This window comes from Armigeres subalbatus, chromosome 1 (genome assembly GCF_024139115.2).
Source record: "Armigeres subalbatus isolate Guangzhou_Male chromosome 1, GZ_Asu_2, whole genome shotgun sequence".
Classification (NCBI taxonomy): Eukaryota; Metazoa; Arthropoda; class Insecta; order Diptera; family Culicidae; genus Armigeres; species Armigeres subalbatus.
Genome location: NC_085139.1, coordinates 235017162 through 235044850, shown reverse-complemented (window position 1 = coordinate 235044850; position 27689 = coordinate 235017162). Strand labels below are relative to the sequence as shown.

General features: G+C 44.7%; 1 protein-coding gene across 11 annotated transcripts in view; it reads right to left on the bottom strand.

Moving 5' to 3' along the window:
- LOC134205901 (uncharacterized protein DDB_G0283357) overlaps positions 1 to 27689 on the bottom strand; it is a 191129-nt gene that overhangs the window by 128549 nt on the left and 34891 nt on the right. The gene's annotated exons all lie outside the window — the stretch shown is intronic.

Sequence of the window (27689 nt, the reverse complement as noted above, 5' to 3'; positions counted from 1 at the left end):
TTACATCGAGGAAATCAATTTAACTGGTCGTACATTTGTATTACCAAGGCTTATATGCTGCATTTGTGGTTCTCGACCTTCAAAATCGACTGGTGATTGGAGTTAGTTGATTGATTAGGAAAACTCTGAGATTATTTGATCACAACGTAGGAGGGGGTTCGTCACTATAACGGCGTTGAAACTATTTGCATGTTTCTACTGTGTGGAACCAAAATCCGTACAGCACCGAAATACTTCCACCTTATGAGATATCAATAAATTAGAGGGAGTTAAAGCCTTAACTTAAAGGCAATTAATTCAGAAATAATTTATCTTATCCTATTTAGCTACTTGACAGTTAGCTTTTAAGGCAAGTAGGCACGTGAATTAGGCTTTGGAATTAAAACAACAAAAATCAAAAACAAATCGCCATTTGAATTTGGATTGGATTTGAATTGGATTTGGATTGGATTTGGATTGGATTTGGATTGGATTTGGATTGGATTTGGATTGGATTTGGATTGGATTTGGATTGGATTTGGATTGGATTTGGATTGGATTTGGATTGGATTTGGATTGGATTTGGATTGGATTTGGATTGGATTTTGTAACCAGTCGTGTAGCGATGTTCACTCTCTTCTCAAGAAATTCCAACCACAAATAATAATTAGTAGGAAAATCCGGTAAAATACGTTAAAAATTTAGCTAGCTAGTAGGGTCAATCTGAAACCATATATTACTAGACTAAAAGTGATATCAATAAATATTGTTTACAAACTAAATCATGCAATTAAATAAAAATCATGCAAAATTATATAAAGCTAGATAGAAGGACGGCACAACGGTCAAATTAAAATAAAGCACAAAACACAAAACAGAATTTGTATCCACAGTCATACAACACTACACTTCTACAAAAACACCCTTTTCGCTGTCGGAGCTTGGTAGCCGTTGTATGTGGGCGAAACCGTTTTCCACTGGTCCCGACAAAAAAAGCCTTTTCCCCGGTTCCGAGATGGTCGAGCTCTCTCCTGCTTGGCAGATTCTGGACAACCACGTTAAGAGCAACACGTTCACAAAGCTAACAGAAACCAGTTTTTTTAAAGTTCACTAAAAGTAGTGTCAGGCGTCTACAGATAGTGACGAGCATAGGTGAACCTTAAATCACCACCATAGCTAGTGAGTGGCCCGGTATAACCGGTGAAGAACAAAGGTTCTGTGGAAGGTGTGAGTTCCGGACTCGAACGCGCGGCGACATCCTTCAAGGACAAGTCCGGCCAGGCGGCCGACGCCCTACCAAAACGTGAAAGCGTACTCGAAACATCCACTTTCGGACGCGAACGCGACGGTAATAACCCTCAAACACCAATCCGGCCCGGCGGCCGAACACTCGACATTCTTCAAGGACAATTCCGGCCAGGCGGCCGACGCTCTGTCAAAACGTGAAAGCATACTCGGAGCATCCATTTTCGGATGCGAACGCGACGGTAATAACCCTCAAACACCATTCCGGCCCGGCGGCCGACACCCCCAGCATCGTAGCGACGGTACACGAGGTGGCGGACCGCAGGCATCAGCAAAGTCATCGAGACGGTATTTTGGCGACGTCCTCTGGATAAGGCATCTCGCATGAACGACTGCGTCTCCGGTGCCACGACTGTCGACGAACGAATCCACAGAAGCATACCAGGCGTCGACGACATCAGGGCCCCACACTTACACCATACACTAACCGTGAGTATTTTGTCAATGGTAGGCCGTAGTTAGGGCATTAGGGACGCTAGGGACCATTATTAATAAAAGCCGTCATTACTCCGTATTATTACCGTATTTTCCTCTTGTTCGTTAATTCTCGGTGGAAAGAGCCGACCCTGAGTGGGCTGGGAGTCCTTGTGACTGAGCGGGCGTAACAAACGTAAGTTACATTCTGGCGACCAATAGAAAATAGTTCCTATTTTTGAGGTTAGCGAGGGAGGAAAACGATAGCGATAATCGTTTACGCCGGTGATACTGGTAATTGATTCCAATAGACCGATAGTGAACAGTCAGCGTAAACCAATTTGTACAAAAATTTGATCGCGATTAGGATTTTTTCAATAATTTACTTCTGGTAAATGTACTTGTGAACGCGTGGTTACAAGGTGGACCAATTCTAGGCAATATAAACCAATTTTCTGCATTTTCACCGTTCTCGTAGAGCAAATCGCACAAAAAAATCGCAAACGACGCGAGTATTTCTTTCTAGGTTATCAAATTTGATGGGAATTGCACTTCGTGATTAGAACAGAATTTATTTATCACTCATTGTTTCGCGAATTACACTGCACGATGGATCATTTCATTTCCCAATATTTTGGGATGAACGTTGCTCATCTTCTTGATGAGGAGCTCGCGCACGAGTTGCAAATCCGTAAAATCGATGATCATGGTGAACCGCGTTCCGTTCTCGAACGAAAGTGTAGGACCGAGCTGAAAAAAGAAGGAATATAAAAAAATCGGAAATCGTTTATGAGCGCCCATGGAAAACTAACGTTGAAGAGTTGGAAGACTACGACAAAAATGTTCAGGAAATCAAACAAGTGTTAGACAGTAGGACGTACAAAAAGCACCAGATCAGAAATACAAATCTAGACTGCTCCATTATCTTTTCGGTTACTACGGTGAAAGCTCATACGGTTGAAGAGTCCGAAACAAATTCAATTTCAGAGTTAGCAGGAGAATGTGTTAGGTTGTTGAACAGTTTTTATTCAATTGCCTCTCCGTTCCCTGAAATACGCAGGGCGGAGATCGCTAGGGTGAACGATAGTGTACAAAAGCTACGGTATGCGTTTCCCGAAAATGATAATCCAAAATCCTCACCCCCCAATCAGCAATCGGATCCCGAGAAGCAATTGGGAGAAAATGGAGATGGTGGGGAAAATGACATACAACTTGCAGGTCTGTTTAACTTAGAGAATCGGAACGAAGAAGATAAATTGTCAGAAGCGGCTGGCGGTGGTGACCCCACTGATGAAGTCCAAATTCTGAGAACCGAGAATTATCAGCTCAAGTCTATGCTTGATCAGTTGCTAACTAGAATGGAATCCCTAGAAACTCGTCTGCCTGGGCTAACTAAATCACACCAGCAGAACAGTACACAAGTGGGCGATACGGATGATTTAGTTGATCTAGAGAACTCAGGTCCAGTTGACGTATTCAAACCCCTAGTTTTCTTACAAAGGATTCATGGACTGGTAAGTCAAAGATCAGAATTTATTGCAGGCGGCTCCTATGTTAAAGGTACCTATTTTTCCAAGAACAGATAATCCGGTACTCATTCGACAACCAAACAACACAGGTAGCTTGTCTTCTCGAATCTCAACGGTACAAGATGATACTGGCAAACGGTTGCCCATCCATAAATGGAAAATTCACTATGATGGTGCAGACTACGGCCGACGATTAATTGAATTTCTACGCGGGGTCGAATTCACTGCCCGATCGGAGGGATTTTCGACACAAGAGCTGTACAACTCTGCGTACCACTTACTAACTGGCAAAGCGCGATCATGGTACATGGAGGTCAATGCTTGCAATGAGCTCCGTACCTGGGATAATCTCGTGAGTGAGCTGAAACGAGAGTTTCTACCACCTGATATTGATTATCAACATGAGAGACAAGCACATCTACGCAAGCAAGGTACGAGAGAGCGTTTTCAGGATTACTACCTGGAAATGACTCGTATCTTCCGAAACATGACAGTTGCTCTCGATGACACGAAAAGTTTCAAATACTTTTCCGTAATCTTCGGTCAGAGTACAAGAGTGCCATGTTGGCGGGGAATATAAACACCATTCCGAAAATGAGAGAGTTTGGAAAGAACTTCGATTCGATCAACTGGCAGTGGTACAGCCGGAATGATAAGGAACCTGTTAGAGCATATCGGCCGGCAGAGAGGCAAGTTAATGAGATAGGAGATCGAAAGAATCCACTTTCGGATAACAATCGATCGTGGAATAGAGGGGAGAACTATAGGAAAGAGTATACGAATTCCAATCGACAACAGTATCACAAGAACCCACAAAACTATACGTCGAAATCTGGTCAGTATCACTCGCATTCCAAAGCTCCCGAACAAAAGCAAGATCAGTCTAAAAAGTTAGACGATCAAAAGCCAGGACCCAGCAAAATCATTAGTCCTATGGAAAAGATTTTGAAAGCGTATGTGCCGATTAAGAAAGGGACATGTTTTAATTGCCATAATTTTGGCCATAATGCTACACAATGCAGCCAGGAAAAACAGGTCTTCTGCGAAGTCTGTGGTTTCCCCGGCTTCCTGCAAAAGGAGTGTCCCTATTGTGTCACAAAAAACGCAAACAAGACTGCTCATTGAGGCAGAGTAGTCTTCGTTTTCAGCCTTCAAGTCCTCAAAATGATGAAATCAATTCAATTAATTCTATTCTGACACAGCTTGGTTATCACTCTATGGCTTGCAATCCCTTGTGTGAGGAGGTTAACACAATCTTTCTCCACCCACATGGCGACAACCGGCCATTTGTGAGAATCGAACTGTTAGGCATACAATTAATTGCTCTCCTAGACAGTGGAACTAATAGAAATATTCTTGGCAAAGGATCAGAACGTCTAGTAACGAATCTGAATCTAAACTATTCACAATCAGATTTGACTTTGATAACTGCTGAGGGTAATCCAGTACATGTTCTGGGAGAAGTCTCAATACCAGTTTTGTTCAATGGGACCACGAAAATCGTATCCTTCGTTGTTGCACCTTCTCTGAAGCGCAAATGTTATTTGGGGATGTCTTTCTGGGACCAGTTTGGCATTGTTCCTTCACTGATGGATTCGTTTATTGAAACGATCGACGACTCAGTTGAGTTACCTGAAAATGAGATCTCTCTGACGCTAGAGCAACAAATCGAACTAGAAGAAGTTAAGACTCTATTTCTAGTCCCCGAGCCTGGAAATATTGGCTGTACCGATCTGCTCACCCATACAATCGAGATAAGGGACGAATTTCGTGAGCAACCTCCGATTCGTAAAAACCCATACCCATGGAGCCCTGAAGTACAGCGAAAAATCCACTCAGCGCTTGACAATATGATCAAAGACGATATTGTAGAACGATCTCGCTCAGATTGGTCACAGCCAGTGGTACCAGTCGCAAAACGAGGTACCGAAGCTGTTCGTCTCTGTTTAGATGCGAGGAAGTTGAATGAGCGCACCAAGCGTGACGCGTACCCACTTCCCACCAAACACGAATTCTTAGCCGATTAGAATCATCTAGATACCTTACGACTATTGATTTAAGTCAAGCGTTCCTTCAAATTCCACTGTGCCCATCGTCTCGCCAATATACAGCCTTTTCAATTCCCGGACGAGGTCTTTATCAATTTAAGCGATTGCCGTTCGGGCTCGCAAACAGCCCGGCGACACTTAGCAAATTAATGGATCGAGTATTGGGATTCGGAGAACTGGAGCCCAACATATTTGTCTATTTGGACGATATTGTTGTGGCGTCCAAGACCTTCAAAGAGCATATTGCTCATTTAAAGGAACTAGCAAAAAGATTAAGGGTAGCCAATTTGCGCATAAACATCACGAAATCAAAGTTTTGCGTACCGGAATTGCCTTATTTAGGTTATATCTTGTCAAAAGACGGTTTGAGGCCCAATCCGGATCGCGTGCATGCGATCGTTGCGTATGAGGTGCCCAAATCGGTCCGTGCACTACGCAGATTCCTCGGTATGTCTAATTATTACCGACGGTTCATTGACCAATTCAGTGCACTCACGGTACCTTTGACTAATTTACTCAAGGGTAAACCAAAAAAGGTAGAATGGAATCAAGAGGCCGACCAAGCGTTCCGTGCAATTAAAGAAAAATTAATCAGCGCACCCGTAATGGCCAACCCTAATTTCGATCTTCCCTTTACTGTCCAGACTGATGCGAGCGATCATGCTATCGCTGGCGTGTTGACGCAAATACAGGATGGACATGAAAAAGTAATCGCATTCCACTCGGAAAAGCTTACAGGCGCGGAACTTAATTACCACGCCGCGGAAAAGGAGGGATTGGCGGCCCTAAGATGCATCGATAAATTTCGATGCTACATCGAAGGAAAGCAATTCACTCTAGTGACTGATTCGTCAGCACTCACGTTCATAATGCGCTCTAAATGGCGAACATCATCCCGTTTATCGCGATGGAGTATTGAGTTACAACAATATGATGTTATACTCAAGCATCGCAAGGGACGAGAAAATGTAGTGCCCGACGCGCTGTCGAGGTCGGTTGAACTAGCAGAAATAGATGTGAGAGACGATTGGTACTCGCGATTATTCAAATCGGTAGAGCAAGACCCCGAAAAATTCATCGACTTCAAGATAGAGGGCAATGAACTTTACAAATTCGTTAGTTCACAGTCCGATGTACTGGACTATGCCTTCGACTGGAAGCTATGCGTTCCAGAATCGATACGCCCAACAATATTAGCGAAAGAACACGACGGTTCCTTTCATGTAGGTTTTGAAAAAACGGTTGACAAAATCAAAAAGCGCTATTACTGGCCGCGCATGTCGGCCGAGATCAAACGCTACGTTGCAAACTGCGACACATGCAAGCGAATTAAACATTCGACAACGTCCGTTGTTCCAGAAATGGGCAACCAGCGTGTCACAACCCGGCCGTTTCAAATTCTCACGTTAGACTACATTCAGTCTCTTCCACGGAGCACTCGAGGCAACGCACATTTACTTGTCCTTATGGATGTGTTTTCAAAATATTGTCTCCTTGTTCCGGTGCGTAAGATTTCTTCCGGTAGCGTCTGCGAGATTCTGGAACAGTTGTGGTTTCGACGGTTATCTGTGCCACAGTATATAATCTCCGACAACGCAACAACATTCCACTCTAAGGAGTTCCAAGCGATGATGGCCAAATATGAAATTCGCCATTGGGCTAGCGCTAGACACCGTAGTCAGGCAAACCCTACCGAACGACTGAACCGTACCATAAATTCTATGATACGGAGCTATGTTCGAGATAATCAAAAGTATGGGATACGAAAATCTCCGAAGTGGAGTTCGTCCTAAATAACACTGTACATGCGACAACCAAATTCACACCGTTCAAGGTCATCTTCGGACATGAAATTGTTACGAAGGGATCTGAGCATAGGCACTCAGATCAGACAGAGTTATCAGACGAGGAGAGAATGAAGAGAATGAAGATTGTAAGTAAATCGATCTTTGATAAGGTGGTGAGTAACCTTCAGAGAGGTCACGAGAGAACGAAGGAGAGATATGACCTTAGACACAAACGATACTCGCCGACTTTTGATATCGGCCAGAGGGTGTTCAAACGAACGTTTCGTCAGTCTTCAGCTGGCGATCACTTCAACGCCAAGCTCGGTGAAGTGTATGAGCCATGCGTAGTTATGGCCAAGAAAGGTACTTGTTCGTACGAGGTCGCTGACCTCAGCGGCAAAAGCCTCGGCGTGTTCTCAGCAGGAGATTTAAAAGCCTAGGGCTTGCAATTTGTTTAGAATTAAATATTCGTTTATTGTTGGTCAATGTGGAATAAATATGAAATTATTGTGGTTATCGTAAATAAGTTGTTTGACGATCATAATAGTTGATTTTTGTGTGCTAATTCCAACTCATCAACAAATAGTACGATGGAGATGTCCCGGGATATACGAAAGTGAGTGAGAAGATTTATTTGTATAATATGTTGGATCCTAAACTATAGAAATTAATTAACGTATGACGTAATTTACTATGCAACTTGCACGCCAGATCATCAACAGAAATTTGATCTGGGCAAGTCGATGTCTTAAGCTACGCGAATCTATCAGAGCTCTAATTCCAGCTAATATTTAGGCAAGCACAATCTATAATTTATTGACCTTCATGAAGGTCAGATTTAGCATTCCGATTCCGAACTCTTACAATAGCCAAATTCATCACATTTGATTTGAAGTCGAATAGAAACTACAAACAATGACAATGATGTGATTACTCATGAATGATCACGGGCCCATTATTCAAATTAAATTGATATCAATCATCATTGTCGCCGCGGTAAATCGTATGTAGCGTCTAAGCGACCCCAAATTAGATTGCGATATTTTATTTTTACTCTCAATATGCAATAGAATCTATGAGTTAGTTATTTCTGGAGCTTATAGCTTGGTAAATTAGATTAACTAGAATAACATATTTATTCTGGTATTAAACCAGTATATGTTTGGTTAATTTTTTGGTTCACTATTTGATCATTGAGCACAATTACATTGTTGGTTTTTTTCGTTTATTAGTTCAAGTAGTCACTATGAGAAACTACGTTTTTGTCAATATGATATACATTGATGTTCACTGTGGTCCAATATTGGTACAGGTGCGGTATGGCGAGAGTTGTGTGTAGTCTTCCTAAAATTATTAATTACATTAATAATTTTTACCCGAGCGGTGCGGTAGTGTAACCAGTCGTTTAGCGATGTTCACTCTCTTCTCAAGAAATTCCAACCACAAATAATAATTAGTAGGAAAATCCGGTAAAATACGTTAAAAATTTAGCTAGCTAGTAGGGTCAATCTGAAACCATATATTACTAGACTAAAAGTGATATCAATAAATATTGTTTACAAACTAAATCATGCAATTAAATAAAAATCATGCAAAATTATATAAAGCTAGATAGAAGGACGGCACAACGGTCAAATTAAAATAAAGCACAAAACACAAAACAGAATTTGTATCCACAGTCATACAACACTACACTTCTACAAAAACACCCTTTTCGCTGTCGGAGCTTGGTAGCCGTTGTATGTGGGCGAAACCGTTTTCCACTGGTCCCGACAAAAAAAGCCTTTTCCCCGGTTCCGAGATGGTCGAGCTCTCTCCTGCTTGGCAGATTCTGGACAACCACGTTAAGAGCAACACGTTCACAAAAGCTAACAGAAACCAGTTTTTTTAAAGTTCACTAAAAGTAGTGTCAGGCGTCTACAGATAGTGACGAGCATAGGTGAACCTTAAATCACCACCATAGCTAGTGAGTGGCCCGGTATAACCGGTGAAGAACAAAGGTTCTGTGGAAGGTGTGAGTTCCGGACTCGAACGCGCGGCGACATCCTTCAAGGACAAGTCCGGCCAGGCGGCCGACGCCCTACCAAAACGTGAAAGCGTACTCGAAACATCCACTTTCGGACACGAACGCGACGGTAATAACCCTCAAACACCAATCCGGCCCGGCGGCCGAACACTCGACATTCTTCAAGGACAATTCCGGCCAGGCGGCCGACGCTCTGTCAAAACGTGAAAGCATACTCGGAGCATCCATTTTCGGATGCGAACGCGACAATAATAACCCTCAAACACCATTCCGGCCCGGCGGCCGACACCCCCAGCATCGTAGCGACGGTACACGAGGTGGCGGACCGCAGGCATCAGCAAAGTCATCGAGACGGTATTTTGGCGACGTCCTCTGGATAAGGCATCTCGCATGAACGACTGCGTCTCCGGTGCCACGACTGTCGACGAACGAATCCACAGAAGCATACCAGGCGTCGACGACATCAGGGCCCCACACTTACACCATACACTAACCGTGAGTATTTTGTCAATGGTAGGCCGTAGTTAGGGCATTAGGGACGCTAGGGACCATTATTAATAAAAGCCGTCATTACTCCGTATTATTACCGTATTTTCCTCTTGTTCGTTAATTCTCGGTGGAAAGAGCCGACCCTGAGTGGGCCTTGTGACTGAGCGGGCGTAACAAACGTAAGTTACAATTTGGATTGGTTTGGATTGGTTTGAATTGGTTTGGATTGGTTTGGATTGGTTTGGATTGGATTTGGATTGGTTTGGTTGGTTTGGATTGGTTTGGATTGGTTTGGATTGGTTTGGTTGGATTTGGATTGGTTTGGATTGGTTTGGTTGGTTTGGATTGGTTTGGTTGGTTTGGATTGGTTTGGTTGGTTTGGTTGGTTTGGATTGGTTTGGATTGGTTTGGTTGGTTTGGTTGGTTTGGATTGGTTTGGTTGGTTTGGATTGGTTTGGTTGGTTTGGATTGGTTTGGATTGGTTTGGATTGGTTTGGATTGGTTTGGTTGGTTTGGTTGGTTTGGATTGGTTTGGATTGGTTTGGTTGGTTTGGATTGGTTTGGATTGGTTTGGATTGGTTTGGTTGGTTTGGTTGGTTGGATTGGTTTGGTTGGTTTGGATTGGTTTGGATTGGTTTGGATTGGTTTGGATTGGTTTGGATTGGTTTGGATTGGTTTGGATTGGTTTGGTTGGATTTGGTTGGTTTGGTTGGTTTGGTTGGTTTGGATTGGTTTGGTTGGTTTGGATTGGTTTGGTTGGTTTGGTTGGTTTGGTTGGTTTGGATTGGTTTGGTTGGTTTGGATTGGTTTGGTTGGTTTGGATTGGTTTGGTTGGTTTGGATTGGTTTGGTTGGTTTGGATTGGTTTGGTTGGTTTGGATTGGTTTGGATTGGTTTGGATTGGTTTGGTTGGTTTGGATTGGTTTGGATTGGTTTGGATTGGTTTGGATTGGTTTGGATTGGTTTGGTTGGTTTGGATTGGTTTGGTTGGTTTGGATTGGTTTGGATTGGTTTGGTTGGTTTGGATTGGTTTGGATTGGTTTGGTTGGTTTGGATTGGTTTGGATTGGTTTGGTTGGTTTGGTTGGTTTGGTTGGTTTGGTTTGGATTGGTTTGGATTGGTTTGGATTGGTTTGGATTGGTTTGGATTGGTTTGGTTGGTTTGGATTGGTTTGGGTTGGTTTGGATTGGTTTGGATTGGTTTGGGTTTGGTTTGGTTGGTTTGGATTGGTTTGGATTGGTTTGGTTGGTTTGGTTGGTTTGGATTGGTTTGGTTGGTTTGGATTGGTTTGGATTGGTTTGGATTGGTTTGGTTGGTTTGGTTGGTTTGGATTGGATTGGTTTGGATTGGTTTGGATTGGTTTGGTTGGTTTGGATTGGTTTGGATTGGTTTGGATTGGTTTGGATTGGTTTGGTTGGTTTGGATTGGTTTGGATTGGTTTGGATTGGTTTGGATTGGTTTGGATTGGTTTGGATTGGTTTGGATTGGTTTGGTTGGTTTGGATTGGTTTGGATTGGTTTGGATTGGTTTGGTTGGTTTGGATTGGTTTGGATTGGTTTGGATTGGATTTGGTTGGTTTGGATTGGTTTGGTTGGTTTGGTTGGTTTGGATTGGTTTGGATTGGTTTGGATTGGTTTGGTTGGTTTGGTTGGTTTGGATTGGTTTGGATTGGTTGGATTGGTTTGGATTGGTTTGGTTGGTTTGGTTGGTTTGGATTGGTTGGATTGGTTTGGTTGGTTTGGTTGGTTTGGTTGGTTTGGATTGGTTTGGTTGGTTTGGATTGGTTTGGATTGGTTTGGATTGGTTTGGATTGGTTTGGTTGGTTTGGATTGGTTTGGTTGGTTTGGTTGGTTTGGATTGGTTTGGATTGGTTTGGTTGGTTTGGTTGGTTTGGATTGGTTTGGATTGGTTTGGATTGGTTTGGATTGGTTTGGTTGGTTTGGATTGGTTTGGTTTGGATTGGATTTGGATTGGTTTGGATTGGTTTGGATTGGTTTGGTTGGTTTGGATTGGTTTGGTTTGGTTGGATTTGGATTGGTTTGGGTTTGGATTGGTTTGGATTGGTTTGGATTGGTTTGTGTTGGTTTGGATTGGTTTGGATTGGTTTGGATTGGTTTGGTTGGTTTGGTTGGTTTGGATTGGTTTGGTTGGACTTGGATTGGTTTGGATTGGATGTGGTTGGGTTGGATTGGACTTGGATTGGTTTGGATTGGTTTAAATTGGTTTGGATTGGTTTGGATTGGACTTGGATTGGATCTGGATTGGATCTGGATTGGACTTGGATTGGTTTGGATTGGATTTGGTTTGGATTGGTTTGGATTGGTTTGGATTGGATTTGGTTTGGATTGGTTTGGATTGGTTTGGTTGGTTTGGATTGGTTTGGATTGGTTTGGATTGGTTTGGTTGGTTTGGTTGGTTTGGATTGGTTTGGTTGTGTTGGATTGGACTTGGATTGGACTTGGATTGGTTTGGATTGGACTTGGTTGGTTTGGATTGGTTTGGATTGGTTTGGATTGGATTTGGATTGGTTTGGTTGGTTTGGATTGGTTTGGATTGGTTAAGTTGGTTTGGATTGGTTTGGATTGGTTTGGTTGGTTTGGATTGGTTTGGATTGGTTTGGTTGTGTTTGGTTGGTTTGGATTGGTTTGGATTGGTTTGGATTGGTTTGGATTGGTTTGGTTGGTTTGGATTGGTTTGGATTGGTTTGGACTGGTTTGGTTGGTTTGGATTGGTTTGGTTCGGTTGGTTTGGATTGGTTTGGATTGGTTTGGAATGGTTTGGATTGGACTTGGTTGGATCTGGATTGGACTTTGATTGGTTTGGATTGGTTTGGTTTGGATTGGGTTTGGATTGGTTTGGATTGGTTTGGATTGGACTTGGATTGGACTTGGATTGGACTTGGATTGGACTTGGTTGGTTGGATTGGACTTGGATTGGTTTGGATTGGTTTGGTTTGGTTGGTTGGATTGGTTTGGATTGGTTTGGTTGGTTTGGATTGGTTTGGATTGGTTTGGATTGGTTTGGATTGGTTTGGTTGGTTTGGATTGGTTTGGATTGGTTTGGTTGGTTTGGATTGGTTTGGTTGGTTTGGATTGGTTTGGTTGGTTTGGATTGGTTTGGTTGGTTTGGATTGGTTTGGATTGGTTTGGATTGGTTTGGATTGGTTTGGTTGGTTTGGTTGGTTTGGATTGGTTTGGTTGGTTTGGATTGGTTTGGTTGGTTTGGATTGGTTTGGTTGGTTTGGTTGGTTTGGATTGGTTTGGATTGGTTTGGATTGGTTTGGATTGGTTTGGTTGGTTTGGATTGGTTTGGATTGGTTTGGATTGGTTTGGATTGGTTTGGATTGGTTTGGTTGGTTTGGATTGGTTTGGATTGGTTTGGATTGGTTTGGATTGGTTTGGTTGGTTTGGATTGGTTTGGATTGGTTTGGGATTGGTTTGGATTGGTTTGGATTGGTTTGGTTGGTTTGGATTGGTTTGGTTGGTTTGGTTGGTTTGGTTGGTTTGGATTGGTTGGTTTGGATTGGTTTGGATTGGTTTGGATTGGTTTGGTTGGTTTGGATTGGTTTGGTTGGTTTGGGATTGGTTTGGTTGGTTTGGATTGGTTTGGATTGGTTTGGATTGGTTTGGTTGGTTTGGATTGGTTTGGATTGGTTGGATTGGTTTGCGTTGGTTTGGATTGGTTTGGATTGGTTTGGATTGGTTTGGTTGGATTCTGATTGGTTCTGGATTGGTTTGGATTGGTTTTGGGATTGGTTTGGTTGGTTTGGATTGGTTTGGATTGGTTTGGATTGGTTTGGATTGGTTTGGTTGGTTGGTTGGTTTGGATTGGATCTGGTTGGATTCTGATTGGTTCTGGTTGGTTTGAATTGGTTTGGTTGGTTTGGTTGGTTTGGATTGGTTTGGATTGGTTTGGATTGGTTTGGATTGGTTTGGATTGGTTTGGATTGGTTTGGATTGGTTTGGTTGGTTTGGATTGGTTTGGTTGGTTTGGATTGGTTTGGTTGGTTTGGTTGGTTTGGATTGGTTTGGTTGGATTGGTTTGGTTGGTTTGGATTGGTTTGGTTGGTTTGGATTGGTTTGGTTGGTTTGGTTGGTTTGGATTGGTTTGGATTGGTTTGGTTGGTTTGGTTGGTTTGGATTGGTTTGGATTGGTTTGGATTGGTTTGGATTGGTTTGGATTGGTTTGGTTGGTTTGGATTGGTTTGGATTGGTTTGGATTGGTTTGGTTGGTTTGGTTGGTTTGGATTGGTTTGGATTGGTTTGGTTGGTTTGGTTTGGATTGGTTTGTGTTGGTTTGGTTGGTTTGGTTTGGTTGGTTTGGATTGGTTTGGATTGGTTTGGTTTGGATTGGTTTGGATTGGTTTGGATTGGTTTGGATTGGTTTGGTTTGGTTTGGATTGGTTTGGATTGGTTTGGATTGGTTTGGATTGGTTTGGTTGGTTTGGTTGGATTTGGATTGGTTTGGATTGGTTTGGTTGGTTTGGATTGGTTTGGTTGGTTTGGATTGGTTTGGATTGGTTTGGATTGGTTTGGATTGGTTTGGATTGGTTTGGTTGGTTTGGTTGGTTTGGTTGGTTTGGATTGGTTTGGATTGGTTTGGATTGGTTTGGATTGGTTTGGTTTGGATTGGTTTGGTTGGTTTGGTTGGTTTGGATTGGTTTGGTTGGTTTGGATTGGTTTGGATTGGTTTGGTTGGTTTGGATTGGTTTGGATTGGTTGGTTTGGTTGGTTTGGATTGGTTTGGATTGGTTTGGTTGGTTTGGATTGGTTTGGATTGGTTTGGATTGGTTTGGATTGGTTTGGATTGGTTTGGTTGGTTTGGTTGGTTTGGATTGGTTTGGATTGGTTTGGTTGGTTTGGATTGGTTTGGATTGGTTTGCGTTGGTTTGGTTGGTTTGGATTGGTTGGATTGATTTCTGATTGGATTCTGGTTGGTTTGGATTGGTTTGGTTGGTTTGGTTGGTTTGGTTGGTTTGGATTGGTTTGGATTGGTTTGGATTGGTTTGGATTGGTTGGGATTTGGTTTGGGTTTGGTTTGGTTTGGATTGGTTTGGTTTGATTCTGATTGGTTCTGATTGGTTTGGTTGGTTTGGATTGGTTTGGTTGGTTTGGTTTGGTTTGGATTGGTTTGGTTGGTTTGGTTGGTTTGGATTGGTTTGGTTGGTTTGGATTGGTTTGGTTGGTTTGGATTGGTTTGGTTTGGTTTGGATTGGTTTGGTTGGTTTGGTTGGTTTGGTTGGTTTGGTTGGTTTGGATTGGTTTGGATTGGTTTGGTTGGTTTGGTTTGGTTTGGATTGGTTTGGATTGGTTTGGATTGGTTTGGATTGGTTTGGATTGGTTTGGATTGGTTTGGTTGGTTTGGTTGGTTTGGATTGGTTTGGTTGGTTTGGTTGGTTTGGTTGGTTTGGATTGGTTTGGTTGGTTTGGTTGGTTTGGATTGGTTTGGTTGGTTTGGATTGGTTTGGTTGGTTTGGTTGGTTTGGTTGGTTTGGATTGGTTTGGATTGGTTTGGATTGGTTTGGATTGGTTTGGTTGGTTTGGATTGGTTTGGGTTGGTTTGGATTGGTTTGGTTGGTTTGGATTGGTTTGGATTGGTTTGGTTGGATTGGTTTGGTTGGTTTGGATTGGTTTGGATTGGTTTGGTTGGTTTGGATTGGTTTGGTTGGTTTGGTTTGGTTTGGTTTGGATTTGGTTTGGATTTGGGATTGGTTTGGATTGGTTTGGATTGGTTTGGTTGGTTTGGATTGGTTTGGATTGGTTTGGTTGGTTTGGTTGGTTTGGTTGGTTTGGATTGGTTTGGATTGGTTTGGTTGGTTTGGTTGGTTTGGATTGGTTTGGATTGGTTTGGATTGGTTTGGTTGGTTTGGTTTGGTTGGTTTGGTTGGTTTGGATTGGTTTGGATTGGTTTGGTTGGTTTGGATTGGTTTGGATTGGTTTGGTTGGTTTGGATTGGTTTGGATTGGTTTGGTTGGTTTGGATTGGTTTGGATTGGTTTGGATTGGTTTGGATTGGTTTGGTTGGTTGGTTTGGATTGGTTTGGTTGGTTTGGATTGGTTTGGTTGGTTTGGTTGGTTTGGATTGGTTTGGATTGGTTTGGATTGGTTTGGTTGGTTTGGTTGGTTTGGACTGGTTTGGATTGGTTTGGATTGGTTTGGATTGGTTTGGTTGGTTTGGATTTGGTTTGGTTGGTTTGGATTGGTTTGGATTGGTTTGGATTGGTTTGGATTGGTTTGGATTGGTTTGGATTGGTTTGGTTGGTTTGGTTGGTTTGGTTGGTTTGGTTGGTTTGGATTGGTTTGGTTGGTTTGGATTGGTTTGGATTGGTTTGGATTGGTTTGGTTGGTTTGGTTGGTTTGGATCGGTTTGGTTGGTTTGGTTGGTTTGGATTGGTTTGGATTGGTTTGGATTGGTTTGGATTGGTTTGGTTGGTTTGGATTGGTTTGGTTGGTTTGGATTGGTTTGGATTGGTTTGGATTGGTTTGGTTGGTTTGGATTGGTTTGGATTGGTTTGGTTGGTTTGGATTGGTTTGGATTGGTTTGGATTGGTTTGGTTGGTTTGGTTGGTTTGGTTGGTTTGGATTGGTTTGGTTGGTTTGGTTGGTTTGGATTGGTTTGGTTGGTTTGGGATTGGTTTGGATTGGTTTGGTTGGTTTGGTTTGGTTGGATTGGTTGGTTTGGATTGGTTTGGTTTGATTTGGTTGGTTTGGTTGGTTTGATTGGTTTGGATTGGTTTGGATTGGTTTTGATTGGTTTGGATTGGTTTGGATTGGTTTGGTTGGTTTGGTTGGTTTGGATTGGTTTGGATTGGTTTGGTTGGTTTGGATTGGTTGGATTGGTTTGGATTGGTTTGGATTGGTTTGGTTTGGTTTGGATTGGTTTGGATTGGTTTGGATTGGTTTGGATTGGTTTGGATTGGATTGGGATTGGACTTGGATTGGTTTGGTTTGATTTGGTTTGGTTTGGATTGGTTTGGTTGGTTTGGATTGGTTTGGATTGGTTTGGATTGGTTTGGATTGGTTTGGTTTGGTTTTGATTGGTTTGGATTGGTTTGGTTGGTTTGGTTGGTTTAGGTTGGTTTGGATTTGATTTTGATTGGTTTGGATTGGTTTGGTTGGTTTGGATTGGTTGCGATTGGTTTGGATTGGTTTGGATTGGATTTGGATTGTCTTTGGATTGGTTTTGGATTGGATTTGGATTGGATTTGGATTGGATTTGGATTGTTTTGGATTGGGTTTGGATTGGATTTGGATTGGATTTGGATTGGATTTGGATTGGATTTGGATTGGATTTGGATTGGATTTGGATTGGATTTGGATTGGATTTGGATTGGATTTGGATTTGTATTGGATTTGGATATAATTTGGATTCGGGTTTGGATTGAATTTTTATGGAATTTGGATTTGGATTTGATTGGATTTGGATTAGATGTGGATTGGATTGGGTTTGGATTGAATTGAATTTGGATTGGATTTGTTTTGGATTGAATTTGGATTGTTATGTTTTTTCTGTCTTTTGTTTTGTTCATTTGGTAGGCTTAGGCGTGTATAACACTTTACGGAGCCACGGTTCTTTGTGATATAAACAAACTATTTAATATTGTTATAAGGTTAGTTAGGTAGGGATATAAGACAACGTACTCATAGCAAGAATTTCCTTATTCTTATTTGGCTGCTTTGAAATCTTTTTAGTATGAAGTTCAACACTGCTTTGTTTTGGATTACATTTGAGTAAGATTTGTAATGTTTTTGAAAGAAATTGAAACATCATTGTAGTATCTAAAATGTCGGATAATAAAAGAAGGCTTCGTAAATTTGTTATTCTCTAATCATCCTTCCATAACTTATATCCTTATTTTAAAGCTTGTACAGATTTGTAGCATGGAATGGAAACGAATGTATGAATCACATTTTATCTTTCGTGACCCACAGATTGGGAATCCATGTTCTAAATCATTGTCCTGGTATTAAAACCATAATGTTGTTAAAAGTTTAGTATGGTGCCTTCGTCTCATTCAAATACCCCAGGAGAAAAACAAGCATTACATCCTATGCTTTTTTTTTAATGAGAGAAGAAGGGGAATGTTAAGTTTCCAGGAGGTTGCTAAAGCTAAAGCTTAGTGTTTGGAAGAGTCATATTGGCGGCCTGTGTTGTATATAACAGTCGTCTCCTTTGAGCTCGGTCCTTGCCTGCAGAATGCCCCTGAAACTCGAACTACGCACATCACCCGATCCATCGTCGCTTTGATCAACCGCGTCAATTTATCCGGAAATCCATGTTCGTGCATTAGCTGCCATAGCTGGTCCCGATCGTTTGTATCATATGCGGCTTTGAAGTCGTTTAATAGATAATGTGAGGGCACGTTGTTTTCACGGAATTTCTGCGAAATCTCGCGTATGATGAACACATTGTGCGCGATAAAGCGTTCGCCCATGAATCCCGCCTGGTACTGCCCCATGAACTCTTTTGCAGTTGACAACAATGTGAGAGAGTACCTTGTTCAGCAATGTGATTGCACGGTACTCACTACAGTCCAAGTTATCGCCCTTTTTGTATATATATATATTTTTTTTTTACAAGGGAGAATGCATTTACACACTAACCCAGTACACGTGCATTGTAGTTGCCAAACTACCACACGGAAGTGTACTGGAGTGTCGGACTCGACCATACCGGTAATACCGACTAAACTCCCTTGGGCTCCACCATCGTTTCCCCCAGGAACTACCTCGCAGTACTACTTCTGGGGGGACGGCAGTACTAAGCGTACTCGCTCATTATCGCTCACACAGGCACTCGTCCCACGCGAGACTGACTTGGGTGCTCGCACACCATTCACTCCATTTGAGTCTTACTTGGATGCTTTCCCGGGCGCTCCGCTGCCATGCCTCGAGGTGTCAATAGCGGTAACTGCCTGGGCCTACAGATATTACGCTACGACACTCCTGCCTCAGCACGAGCAGATCAATCACACCACTGCCGAAGCAGACCACACGCTACCCTGCCGAAGCAGGGACACTCCCCATGCACCATATGTGCACAACTGTAGGTGTGTGGGTACAACCCACTGCTACCCTCCCGCCGAAGCAGCTTCTCCAAAGACCATTCGCTCCATGTGACCCTTTTTCGGGTGCTCACTCTAACACTCCACTGCCATGCCTCGAGGTGTCGAGAAGGTACCTCGACTCCTACCTCAGCATGTGCAGTCCATACTCAGACTTCTGCTGCGCTTCGAGGTGACAATAGCGGCGACACGCTATGACACTCCTGCCTCAGCACAACCAGATCACTCACTCCCTGCCGAAGCAGCTCACGCGCTACCCTACCGAAGTAGGGACACTCCCCAACTCACTCTAACACTCCACTGCCATGCCTCGAGGTGTCGATAGCGGTATGTAGGGACCAATCAACGATACTACGCTACGACACTCTTACCTTAGCATGTGCAGTCCATACTCAGACTTCTTCTGCGCTTCGAGGTGACAATAGCGGTGACGCGCTATGACACTCCTGCCTCAGCACAAACAGATCACTCACTCCCTGCCGAAGCAGCTCACGCACTACCCTACCGATGTAGGGACACTCCACATGCCAATTGGCACTCCCTGGGCTTGTGCTTTTGAAGCGGCACACAGTCGCTTTGATAGAGTCCGCTTACGGGCACTTGTGGTTTTTTGGGAGGGATTTTAGCAGAGCCCACTGCTAAATCCCACCACGCCCTAGGCAGTTCTCCCTGACTCGCAGACAGCTGGGGAGGGGTCGTCAAGCCCTTGGACATGGTCCATTCTGTCCCTGCTGTCCCTGCTGCCCTTTTTGTATATGGGACACATGATAAGTAATATGTTATATAAAATTGAACTCGTGTGCGCACAATGCACTCGAATAAGAATATTCTATAATTTAATTGAGTCTATTTCTTATTCTTAAACTTTTAATTTATAAAGATAAACCGCGAAATTATGCTAAAAACTCATTGGAATTTTACAAAGGTGATATAAAGTCCAGTACATAATTGCAAAGCAAAATGTTTGATATAGGATCTGAAAGAAACCATCCAATAAATCCAAATTGAAAACACTAATCCAATCGTTGCTGATGAAAACTGTGAATCACGCACAAATGCATCATCACTGCAACCTGAAGCGCATAAAATGTTTCTTGTGGCTGCGTCGCTAGTGAATCAGCAACCCATTTTAAATTCAGTTTATAGACAAGTTTATTGCGCAGGAAAGGAAAAATACTCCAATCATCGCTTGGCAGCCGATATCTGCAATTACGGTGATCGTCGGGGAGTTCCTCTTCAACCAAAACCGAATGGCACAAAGCGCCGTAGTGCGCACTTGAGTCAATATTTACTCACCGCAAGCGTTTAATAAACTGCCTAACCATGTTACGCCAAAATCCATTTAAATCGACCGAATCAAGAAACGCATAACAATCACGCCGGTCGATCAAACACCGCACCACCACAATCCGTCAGACACGTTTCTGTCTCACTCCACGTGCTATCAATTTGGGCTACAGCCGCACATGCCCCCGTGCAGCAACCCCGCGGTCAGCCACGGTTTTCCACGGGCGTAGTTTTTTCACCGCCGCCGCCTCACGGCAAACGACAAACACAACAGTTATGAATGGGTTGTTTATGCTTCAGGTGATGATTTGCGTATACCGACCGCGGAGCAGAACCCGCGTCAGGTGGCCGCGCGCGCAATACAGTCACTGCGAACCGAACGTTACGCACTTGCACCGCCGCCGCCGCGCTCCGTCAAACAGAAGGCACTTCCAACGCCACAAGCCGTGTTCCAATTGACGCCACCCGCTACCGCGAAAATGGTGCAGCCCAATTTCAATCAACGTCGAATTATGAACCGATTTTCTTTGTTTATATTCCGCTACTTTAATCGGTTGAACGCTGGAATCGCGACCGATGGAAAACACTTCTGAACGCGTGCGTTACTCGAACGGTAATGATCGCGCGATCGGAGCTTTGGAGCCTCAGCAGCCGCTGAGTTGGTCGGCATCGGACGGACCTTTCGCGCGCGAATCGGTGGCTTTGCCACAAAGGGATTGTGTGCGGCTTGCAATTTTCGCATATTAAAACGATCATGGATCGTGAGGTGGCTATCGGTTTTAACCGCTTTCGGTTGGGTTTAACAATTGGCGTTTGATTCATCGGTACCCAAATTTAAGTCGCTTATAAGCGGAGAGTATGACATTGTCGCAGAAGTTTGTTGGAATCAAAAGAAAAACAGCCGTTCTATGATAAACGAATAACAATCTCTTAGAATTTTCTTATGTTCTATTGTTTGCACAAAAATGTAACAGCCACATTTAACGACGTTTTAAAATTTTTGACTCATTGATTCCACCTCTTAGAAATGAAGATAATGGGCAAATACGCTCCCACAACTAAGGAGCTGAGCTGGCAAAGTACTGAAAGTCTCGTTAATAAAGACAATAATAATGATCTTCAAGATAATATTCACATTTTTAATAACGAATAAGTGGTTGTTACTTTGTATTATATTCATTTGTATAGATACACATTTTTTTGTATTAGAGGTACACCGGGGCAAGTTGAAACGGTTTTTTCAAAGTTGAAATTCAAAGTGCTGTAAAAAAATCACCCTTTGGTATATTTTGAATCCGTTTGCGGTGTTTGCTAGTTCGGGCCAAATATTATACATAAAAAATAAGCAACCTTAACAAACTTTTTTATAAATATTTTTTATATTTAAATTATTTTTTTATATGCATCATTTCAACTTGCCCCGCGAATCGGGGCAAGTTGAAACACTGTGTTATATTCAGACGTAAGCTAATTTTGCCGTATTAATAACAAAATGTATGTGCTCAGTGAGACTCAAGAAGCATAAGGTTTTAGAGATGACTATAAAACTGCCAGGATTCGCATAAGAGTTCCATGTAAGTTTTTGACGATTTTGATTTTCTTTCAGAAATTAGCTTAAAATTGTCTCCTTTTCAAGAGAAACCGATAACATAGTAGGCTTTGTTCTAGAAATCTTAAAACAAATCCCACTTTTGTTGTCTCATCTTGATATTTACTCGTATAAAAATCAGATTCCAGATTTTGAGAGGTACTCTTTTACACAAAAAAATAAACTTAAGTATGGTCCATTTAATTATCCCACAGCAATAAATACGGATAAAGAATATTATGTAAATTTTTTGGAGAGATACCAATGTTTTCAATTTTTAATTTTTTTTTGTTTCTCCATGTAAAACAAGTGCAAATTACTCAAGTCGGCGAAAATGACATGGGACTCTTATGCGAATAAGGGCAGTGTACAACAAAATCACAAGCGTATTTTCAGAGACCAAATTCTGGAGAACGCACTACGCTGAAAATTTATCAAATTGATTTCCTCCTGCTGGTGACCACTCGGATTACTATTCAGGATGCTTAATTATTTTGTTCACTTGCATATTGCGCAGTTGATTAATTCGATTGTGGCTTCTTCATAAATGCACATTAATTAACCAGCCATCATATCTCTCATAAACTTTTCGATTGGTGAAATAGGCAGCTGGGGAAGTGAAAGGTGGAGTTAACGAAATGTTTTATTTTTTTAAGAATCTCAAAACTGCAGTTTAAACATGACCCCTTTTCATTCTTGTGGAGATTGTAAGAGGGTTGCATTCATGACGGAATGGGCGGAAATTCATTAAATTTATATTCAGAAGCTTGCATGTTTTTATAAATTTATGTTTTTCGAATGTATGTAAACAACCAAACAACCAAAATACAAAAATTAAAACGAGTCTTTCATCGATTCCTACAATTGAGTTTTTTTAAGTGTTTTGAAAAATAACAACTATGTACAAGGAAATCTACTAAGTGATTGATCAGTCGCAAAACAAGTCCAACTACCAAGAGACCTACTAAACACGGTATTTAAACCAAATTCAGGGCAAGCTTCTAACGGAGGAGCGGAAGGATAGTTGCGTGTGTTACCTATAGAATTTGACCGAAAGCTGGATTGCTGCAACTACCGCGCTATCTCACATCTGAACGAAGCCAACCAACCAAATGTTATACCACCGACGACAAGCCAATATCGGCCGGGATTCATGGACGACCGTTCATCCATGAATCAGGGATTCGTCATAATCAGTATTCCGGTATTTTCGTTGAATCAAAAATTTACGATGCCTCAGATTGTGCTTGTGGTTTTACGGAAGCACATAAAGATCCGTAAACCTATGTGGCGATATGACTGATATTCTTACTAGTCGTTATCAAGGATGTGACTAACATTTATTGCACCTTACGTCTCTTAAGTATTTGCCGAAGTAGTTTCACAGGCATGTAACTCTTGCTTTAAGTACCAAATGAACCCAGTAGAGATGAATGGTAAGCTCGAAAATAATCCACTTGGCAAATTTTTTTAATTATTCCTGAATATTCGTAAAAAAAATTTAAACGTACTTCCTAACTTCTGAAAACCAAAAGGAATCCAGAAATATTAAAACTTACTTTTAAAACTTTTCCAATCAAAATTCCACAACACTTAAGAGCTTTTAGAAACCCTAACAGCGCTGAACTTTCTTTGAAACATTCCAAAAGCTCTAAAGTGTTGTGCAATTTTGATTGGACAAGTTTCAAAAATCAATAAGGGACCATAAAAATACGATTACTGATAAATAGTCAAAATCCGTAAAAGATATTAAGGATTTTTGGAAGCCTGAAGAAATTTAGGAACTAATAATATTAGAAGATTTAGGTTAGGATTCCCTCCGGAATCCGGTCAGGATTCCCTCCGGAATCCGGTCAGGATTCCCTCCGGAATCCGGTTAGGATTCCCTCCGGAATCCGGTTAGGATTCCCTCCGGAATCCGGTTAGGATTCCCTCCGGAATCCGGTTAGGATTCCCTCCGGAATCCGGTTAGGATTCCCTCCGGAATCCGGTTAGGATTCCCTCCGGAATCCGATTAGAATTCCTTCCTCATCGATTAGGATTCCCTCCGGAATCCGGTTAGGATTCCCTCCGGAATCCGGTTAGGATTCCCTCCGGAATCCGGTTAGGATTCCCTCCGGAATCCGGTTAGGATTCCCTCCGGAATCCGGTTAGGATTCCCTCCGGAATCCGGTTAGGATTCCCTCCGGAATCCGGTTAGGATTCCCTCCGGAATCCGGTTAGGAATCCCTCCGGAATCCGGTTGGGATTCCCTCCTGAATCCGGTTGGATTCCTCCGGAATCGGTTAGGATTCCTCCGGAAACCGGTTAGGATTCCTCCGGAAACCGGTTAGGATTCCTCCGGAATCCGGTTAGGATTCCCTCCGGAATCCGGTTGGGATTCCCTCCCTCCGGAATCCGGTTAGGATTCCTCCGGAATCCGGTTAGGATTCCTCCGGAATCCGGTTGGGATTCCCTCCGGAATCCGGTTAGGATGCTCTCCCTCCGGAATCCGGTTAGGATTCCCTCCCTCCGGAATCCGGTTAGGATTCCCTCCCTCCGGAATCCGGTTAGGATTCCCTCCCTCCAGAATCCGGTTAGGATTCCCTCCGGAATCGGTTGGGATTCCCGCCGGAATCCGGTTAGGATTCCGCCGGAATCCGGTAAGGATTCCGCCGGAATCGGTGAGTTCCGCCGGAATCCGGTTAGGATTCCGCCGGAATCGGTTAGGATTCCGCTGGAATCCGGTTGGGATTCCGCTGGAATCCGTAAGGATTCCTCCGGAATCGGTAAGGAGTTCCTCCGGAATCCGGTAAGGATTCCCTCCGGAATCCGGTAAGGATTCCTCCGGAATCCGGTAAGAGTTCCTCCGGAATCCGGTAAGGATTCCGCCGGAATCGGTTAGGATTCCCGCCGGAATCCGGTTAGGATTCGCCGGAATCGGTTGGGATTCCGCCGGAATCCGGTTAGGATTCCCCCCGGAATCCGGTTAGGATTCCCGCCGGAATCCGGTTAGGATTCCCGCCGGAATCCGGTTAGGATTCCCGCCGGAATCCGGTTAGGATTCCCGCCGGAATCCGGTTAGGATTCCGCCGGAATCCGGTTAGGATTCCCTCCGGAATCCGGTCAGGATTCCCTCCGGAATCCGGTCAGGATTCCCTCCGGAATCCGGTCAGGATTCCCTCCGGAATCCGGTCAGGATTCCCTCCGGAATCCGGTCAGGATTCCTGCGGAATCCGGTCAGGATTCCTCCGGAATCCGGTCAGGATTCCTCCGGAATCCGGTCAGGATTCCCTCCGGAATCCGGTCAGGATTCCCTCCGGAATCCGGTCAGGATTCCCTCCGGAATCCGGTCAGGATTCCCTCCGGAATCCGGTCAGGATTCCCTCCGGAATCCGGTCAGGATTCCCTCCGGAATCCGGTCAGGATTCCCTCCGGAATCCGGTCAGGATTCCCTCCGGAATCCGGTCAGGATTCCCTCCGGAATCCGGTCAGGATTCCCTCCGGAATCCGGTCAGGATTCCCTCCGGAATCCGGTCAGGATTCCCTCCGGAATCTGGTCAGGATTCCCTCCGGAATCCGGTCAGGATTCCCTCCGGAATCCGGTCAGGATTCCCTCCGGAATCCGGTCAGGATTCCCTCCGGAATCCGGTCAGGATTCCCTCCGGAATCCGGTCAGGATTCCCTCCGGAATCTGGTCAGGATTCCTCCGGAATCCGGTCAGGATTCCCTCCGGGATCCGGGCAGGAGTCCCTCCGGAATCGGGGCAGGCTTCGCTTCGGAATCCGGTCAGAATTCCCTCCGAAATCCGGTCAGGATTCTCTCCGGAATCCGGTCAGGATTCCCTCCGGAATCCGGTCAGGATTCTCTCCGGAATCCGGTCAGTATTTTCTCCGGAATCCAGTAAGGATTCCCTCCGGAATCCGGTCAGGATTCCCTCCGGAATCGGGTCAGCATTCCTTCCGGAATCCGTTCAGAATTCCCTCCGGAATCCGTTCAGAATTCCCTCCGGAATCCGGTCAGGATTCCCTCCGGAATCCGGTCAGGATTCCCTCCGGAATCCGGTCAGGATTCCCTTTGGAATACGGTCAGGATTCCCTTCGGAATCCGGTCAGGATTCCCTCCGGAATCCGGTTAGGATTCCCTTCGGTCAGGATTCCCTCCGGAATCCGGTCAGGATTCCCTCCGGAATCCGGTCAGGATTCCCTCCGGAATCCGGTCAGGATTCCCTCCGGAATCCGGTCAGGATTCCCTCCGGAATCCGGTCAGGATTCCCTCCGGAATCCGGTCAGGATTCCCTCCGGAATCCGGTCAGGATTCCCTCCGGAATTCGGTCAGGATTCCCTCCGGAATCCGGTCAGGATTCTCTCGGGAATCCGGTGAGGATTCACTCCGGTCAGGATTCCCTCCGGAATCCGGTCAGGATTCCCTCCGGAATCCGGTCAGGATTCCCTCCGGGATGCGGTCAGGATTCCCTCCGGAATCCGGTCAGGATTCCCTCCGGAATCCGGTCAGGATTCCCTCCGGAATCCGGTCAGGATTCCCTCCGGAATCCGGTCAGGATTCCCTCCGGAATCCGGTCAGGATTCCCTCCGGAATCCGGTCAGGATTCCCTCCGGATTCCCTCCGGAATCCGGTCAGGATTCCCTCCGGAATCCGGTCAGGACTTCCTCCGGAATCCGGTCAGGATTCCCTCCGGAATCCGGTCAGGATTCCCTCCGGAATCCGGTCAGGATTCCCTCCGGAATCCGGTCAGGATTCCCTCCGGAATCCGGTCAGGATTCCCTCCGGAATCCGGTCAGGATTCCCTCCGGAATCCGGTCAGGATTCCCTCCGGAATCCGGTCAGGATTCCCTCCGGAATCCGGTCAGGATTCCCTCCGGAATCAGGTCAGGATTCCCTCCGGAATTCGGTCAGGATTCCCTCCGGAATCCGGTCAGGATTCCCTCCGGAATCCGGTCAGGATTCCCTCCGGAATCCGGTCAGGATTCCCCCCGGAATCGGTCAGGATTCCTCCGGAATCGGTCAGGATTCCCTCCGGAATCCGGTCAGGATTCCCTCCGGAATCCGGTCAGGATTCCCTCCGGAATCCGGTCAGGATTCCCTCCGGAATCCGGTCAGGATTCCCTCCGGAATCCGGTCAGAATTCCCTCCGGAATCCGGTCAGGATTTCCTCCGGAATCCGGTCAGGATTCCCTCCGGAATCTGGTCAGGATTCCCTCCGGTCAGAATTCCCTCCGGAATCCGGTCAGGATTCCCTCCGGTCAGGATTCCTTCCGGAATTCGGTCAGGATTCCCTCCGGAATCCGGTCAGGATTCCTTCCGGAATTCGGTCAGGATTCCCTCCGGAATCCGGTCAGGATTCCCCCCGGAATCCGGACAGGATTCCCTCCGGAATCCGGACAGGATTCCCTCCGGAATCCGGACAGGATTCCTCCGGAATCGGTCAGGATTCCTCCGGAATCCGGTCAGGATTCCTCCGGAATCCGGTCAGGATTCCTCCGGAATCCGGTCAGGATTCCTCCGGAATCGGTCAGGATTCCTCCGGAATCCGGTCAGGATTCCTCCGGAATCCGGTCAGGATTCCTCCGGAATCGGTCAGGATTCCTCCGGAATCGGTCAGGATTCCCTCCGGAATCCGGTCAGGATTCCTCCGGAATCCGGTCAGGATTCCCTCCGGAATCCGGTCAGGATTCCTCCGGAATCCGGTCAGGATTCCTCCGGAATCCGGTCAGGATTCCTCCGGAATCCGGTCAGGATTCCTCCGGAATCCGGTCAGGATTCCTCCGGAATCGGTCAGGATTCCTCCGGAATCCGGTCAGGATTCCTCCGGAATCCGGTCAGGATTCCCTCCTCCGGAATCCGGTCAGGATTCCCTCCTCCGGAATCCGGTCAGGATTCCCTCCTCCGGAATCCGGTCAGGATTCCCTCCTCCGGAATCCGGTCAGGATTCCCTCCTCCGGAATCCGGTCAGGATTCCCTCCGGAATCCGGTCAGGATTCCTCCGGAATCGGTCAGGATTCCTCCGGAATCCGGTCAGGATTCCTTCCTCCAGAATCCGGTCTGGATTCCCGCCTCCGCAATCCGGTCAGGATTCCCTCCTCCGGAATCCGGTCAGGATTCCCTCCGGAATCGGTCAGGATTCCTCCGGAATCCGGTCAGGATTCCTCCGGAATCCGGTCAGGATTCCTCCGGA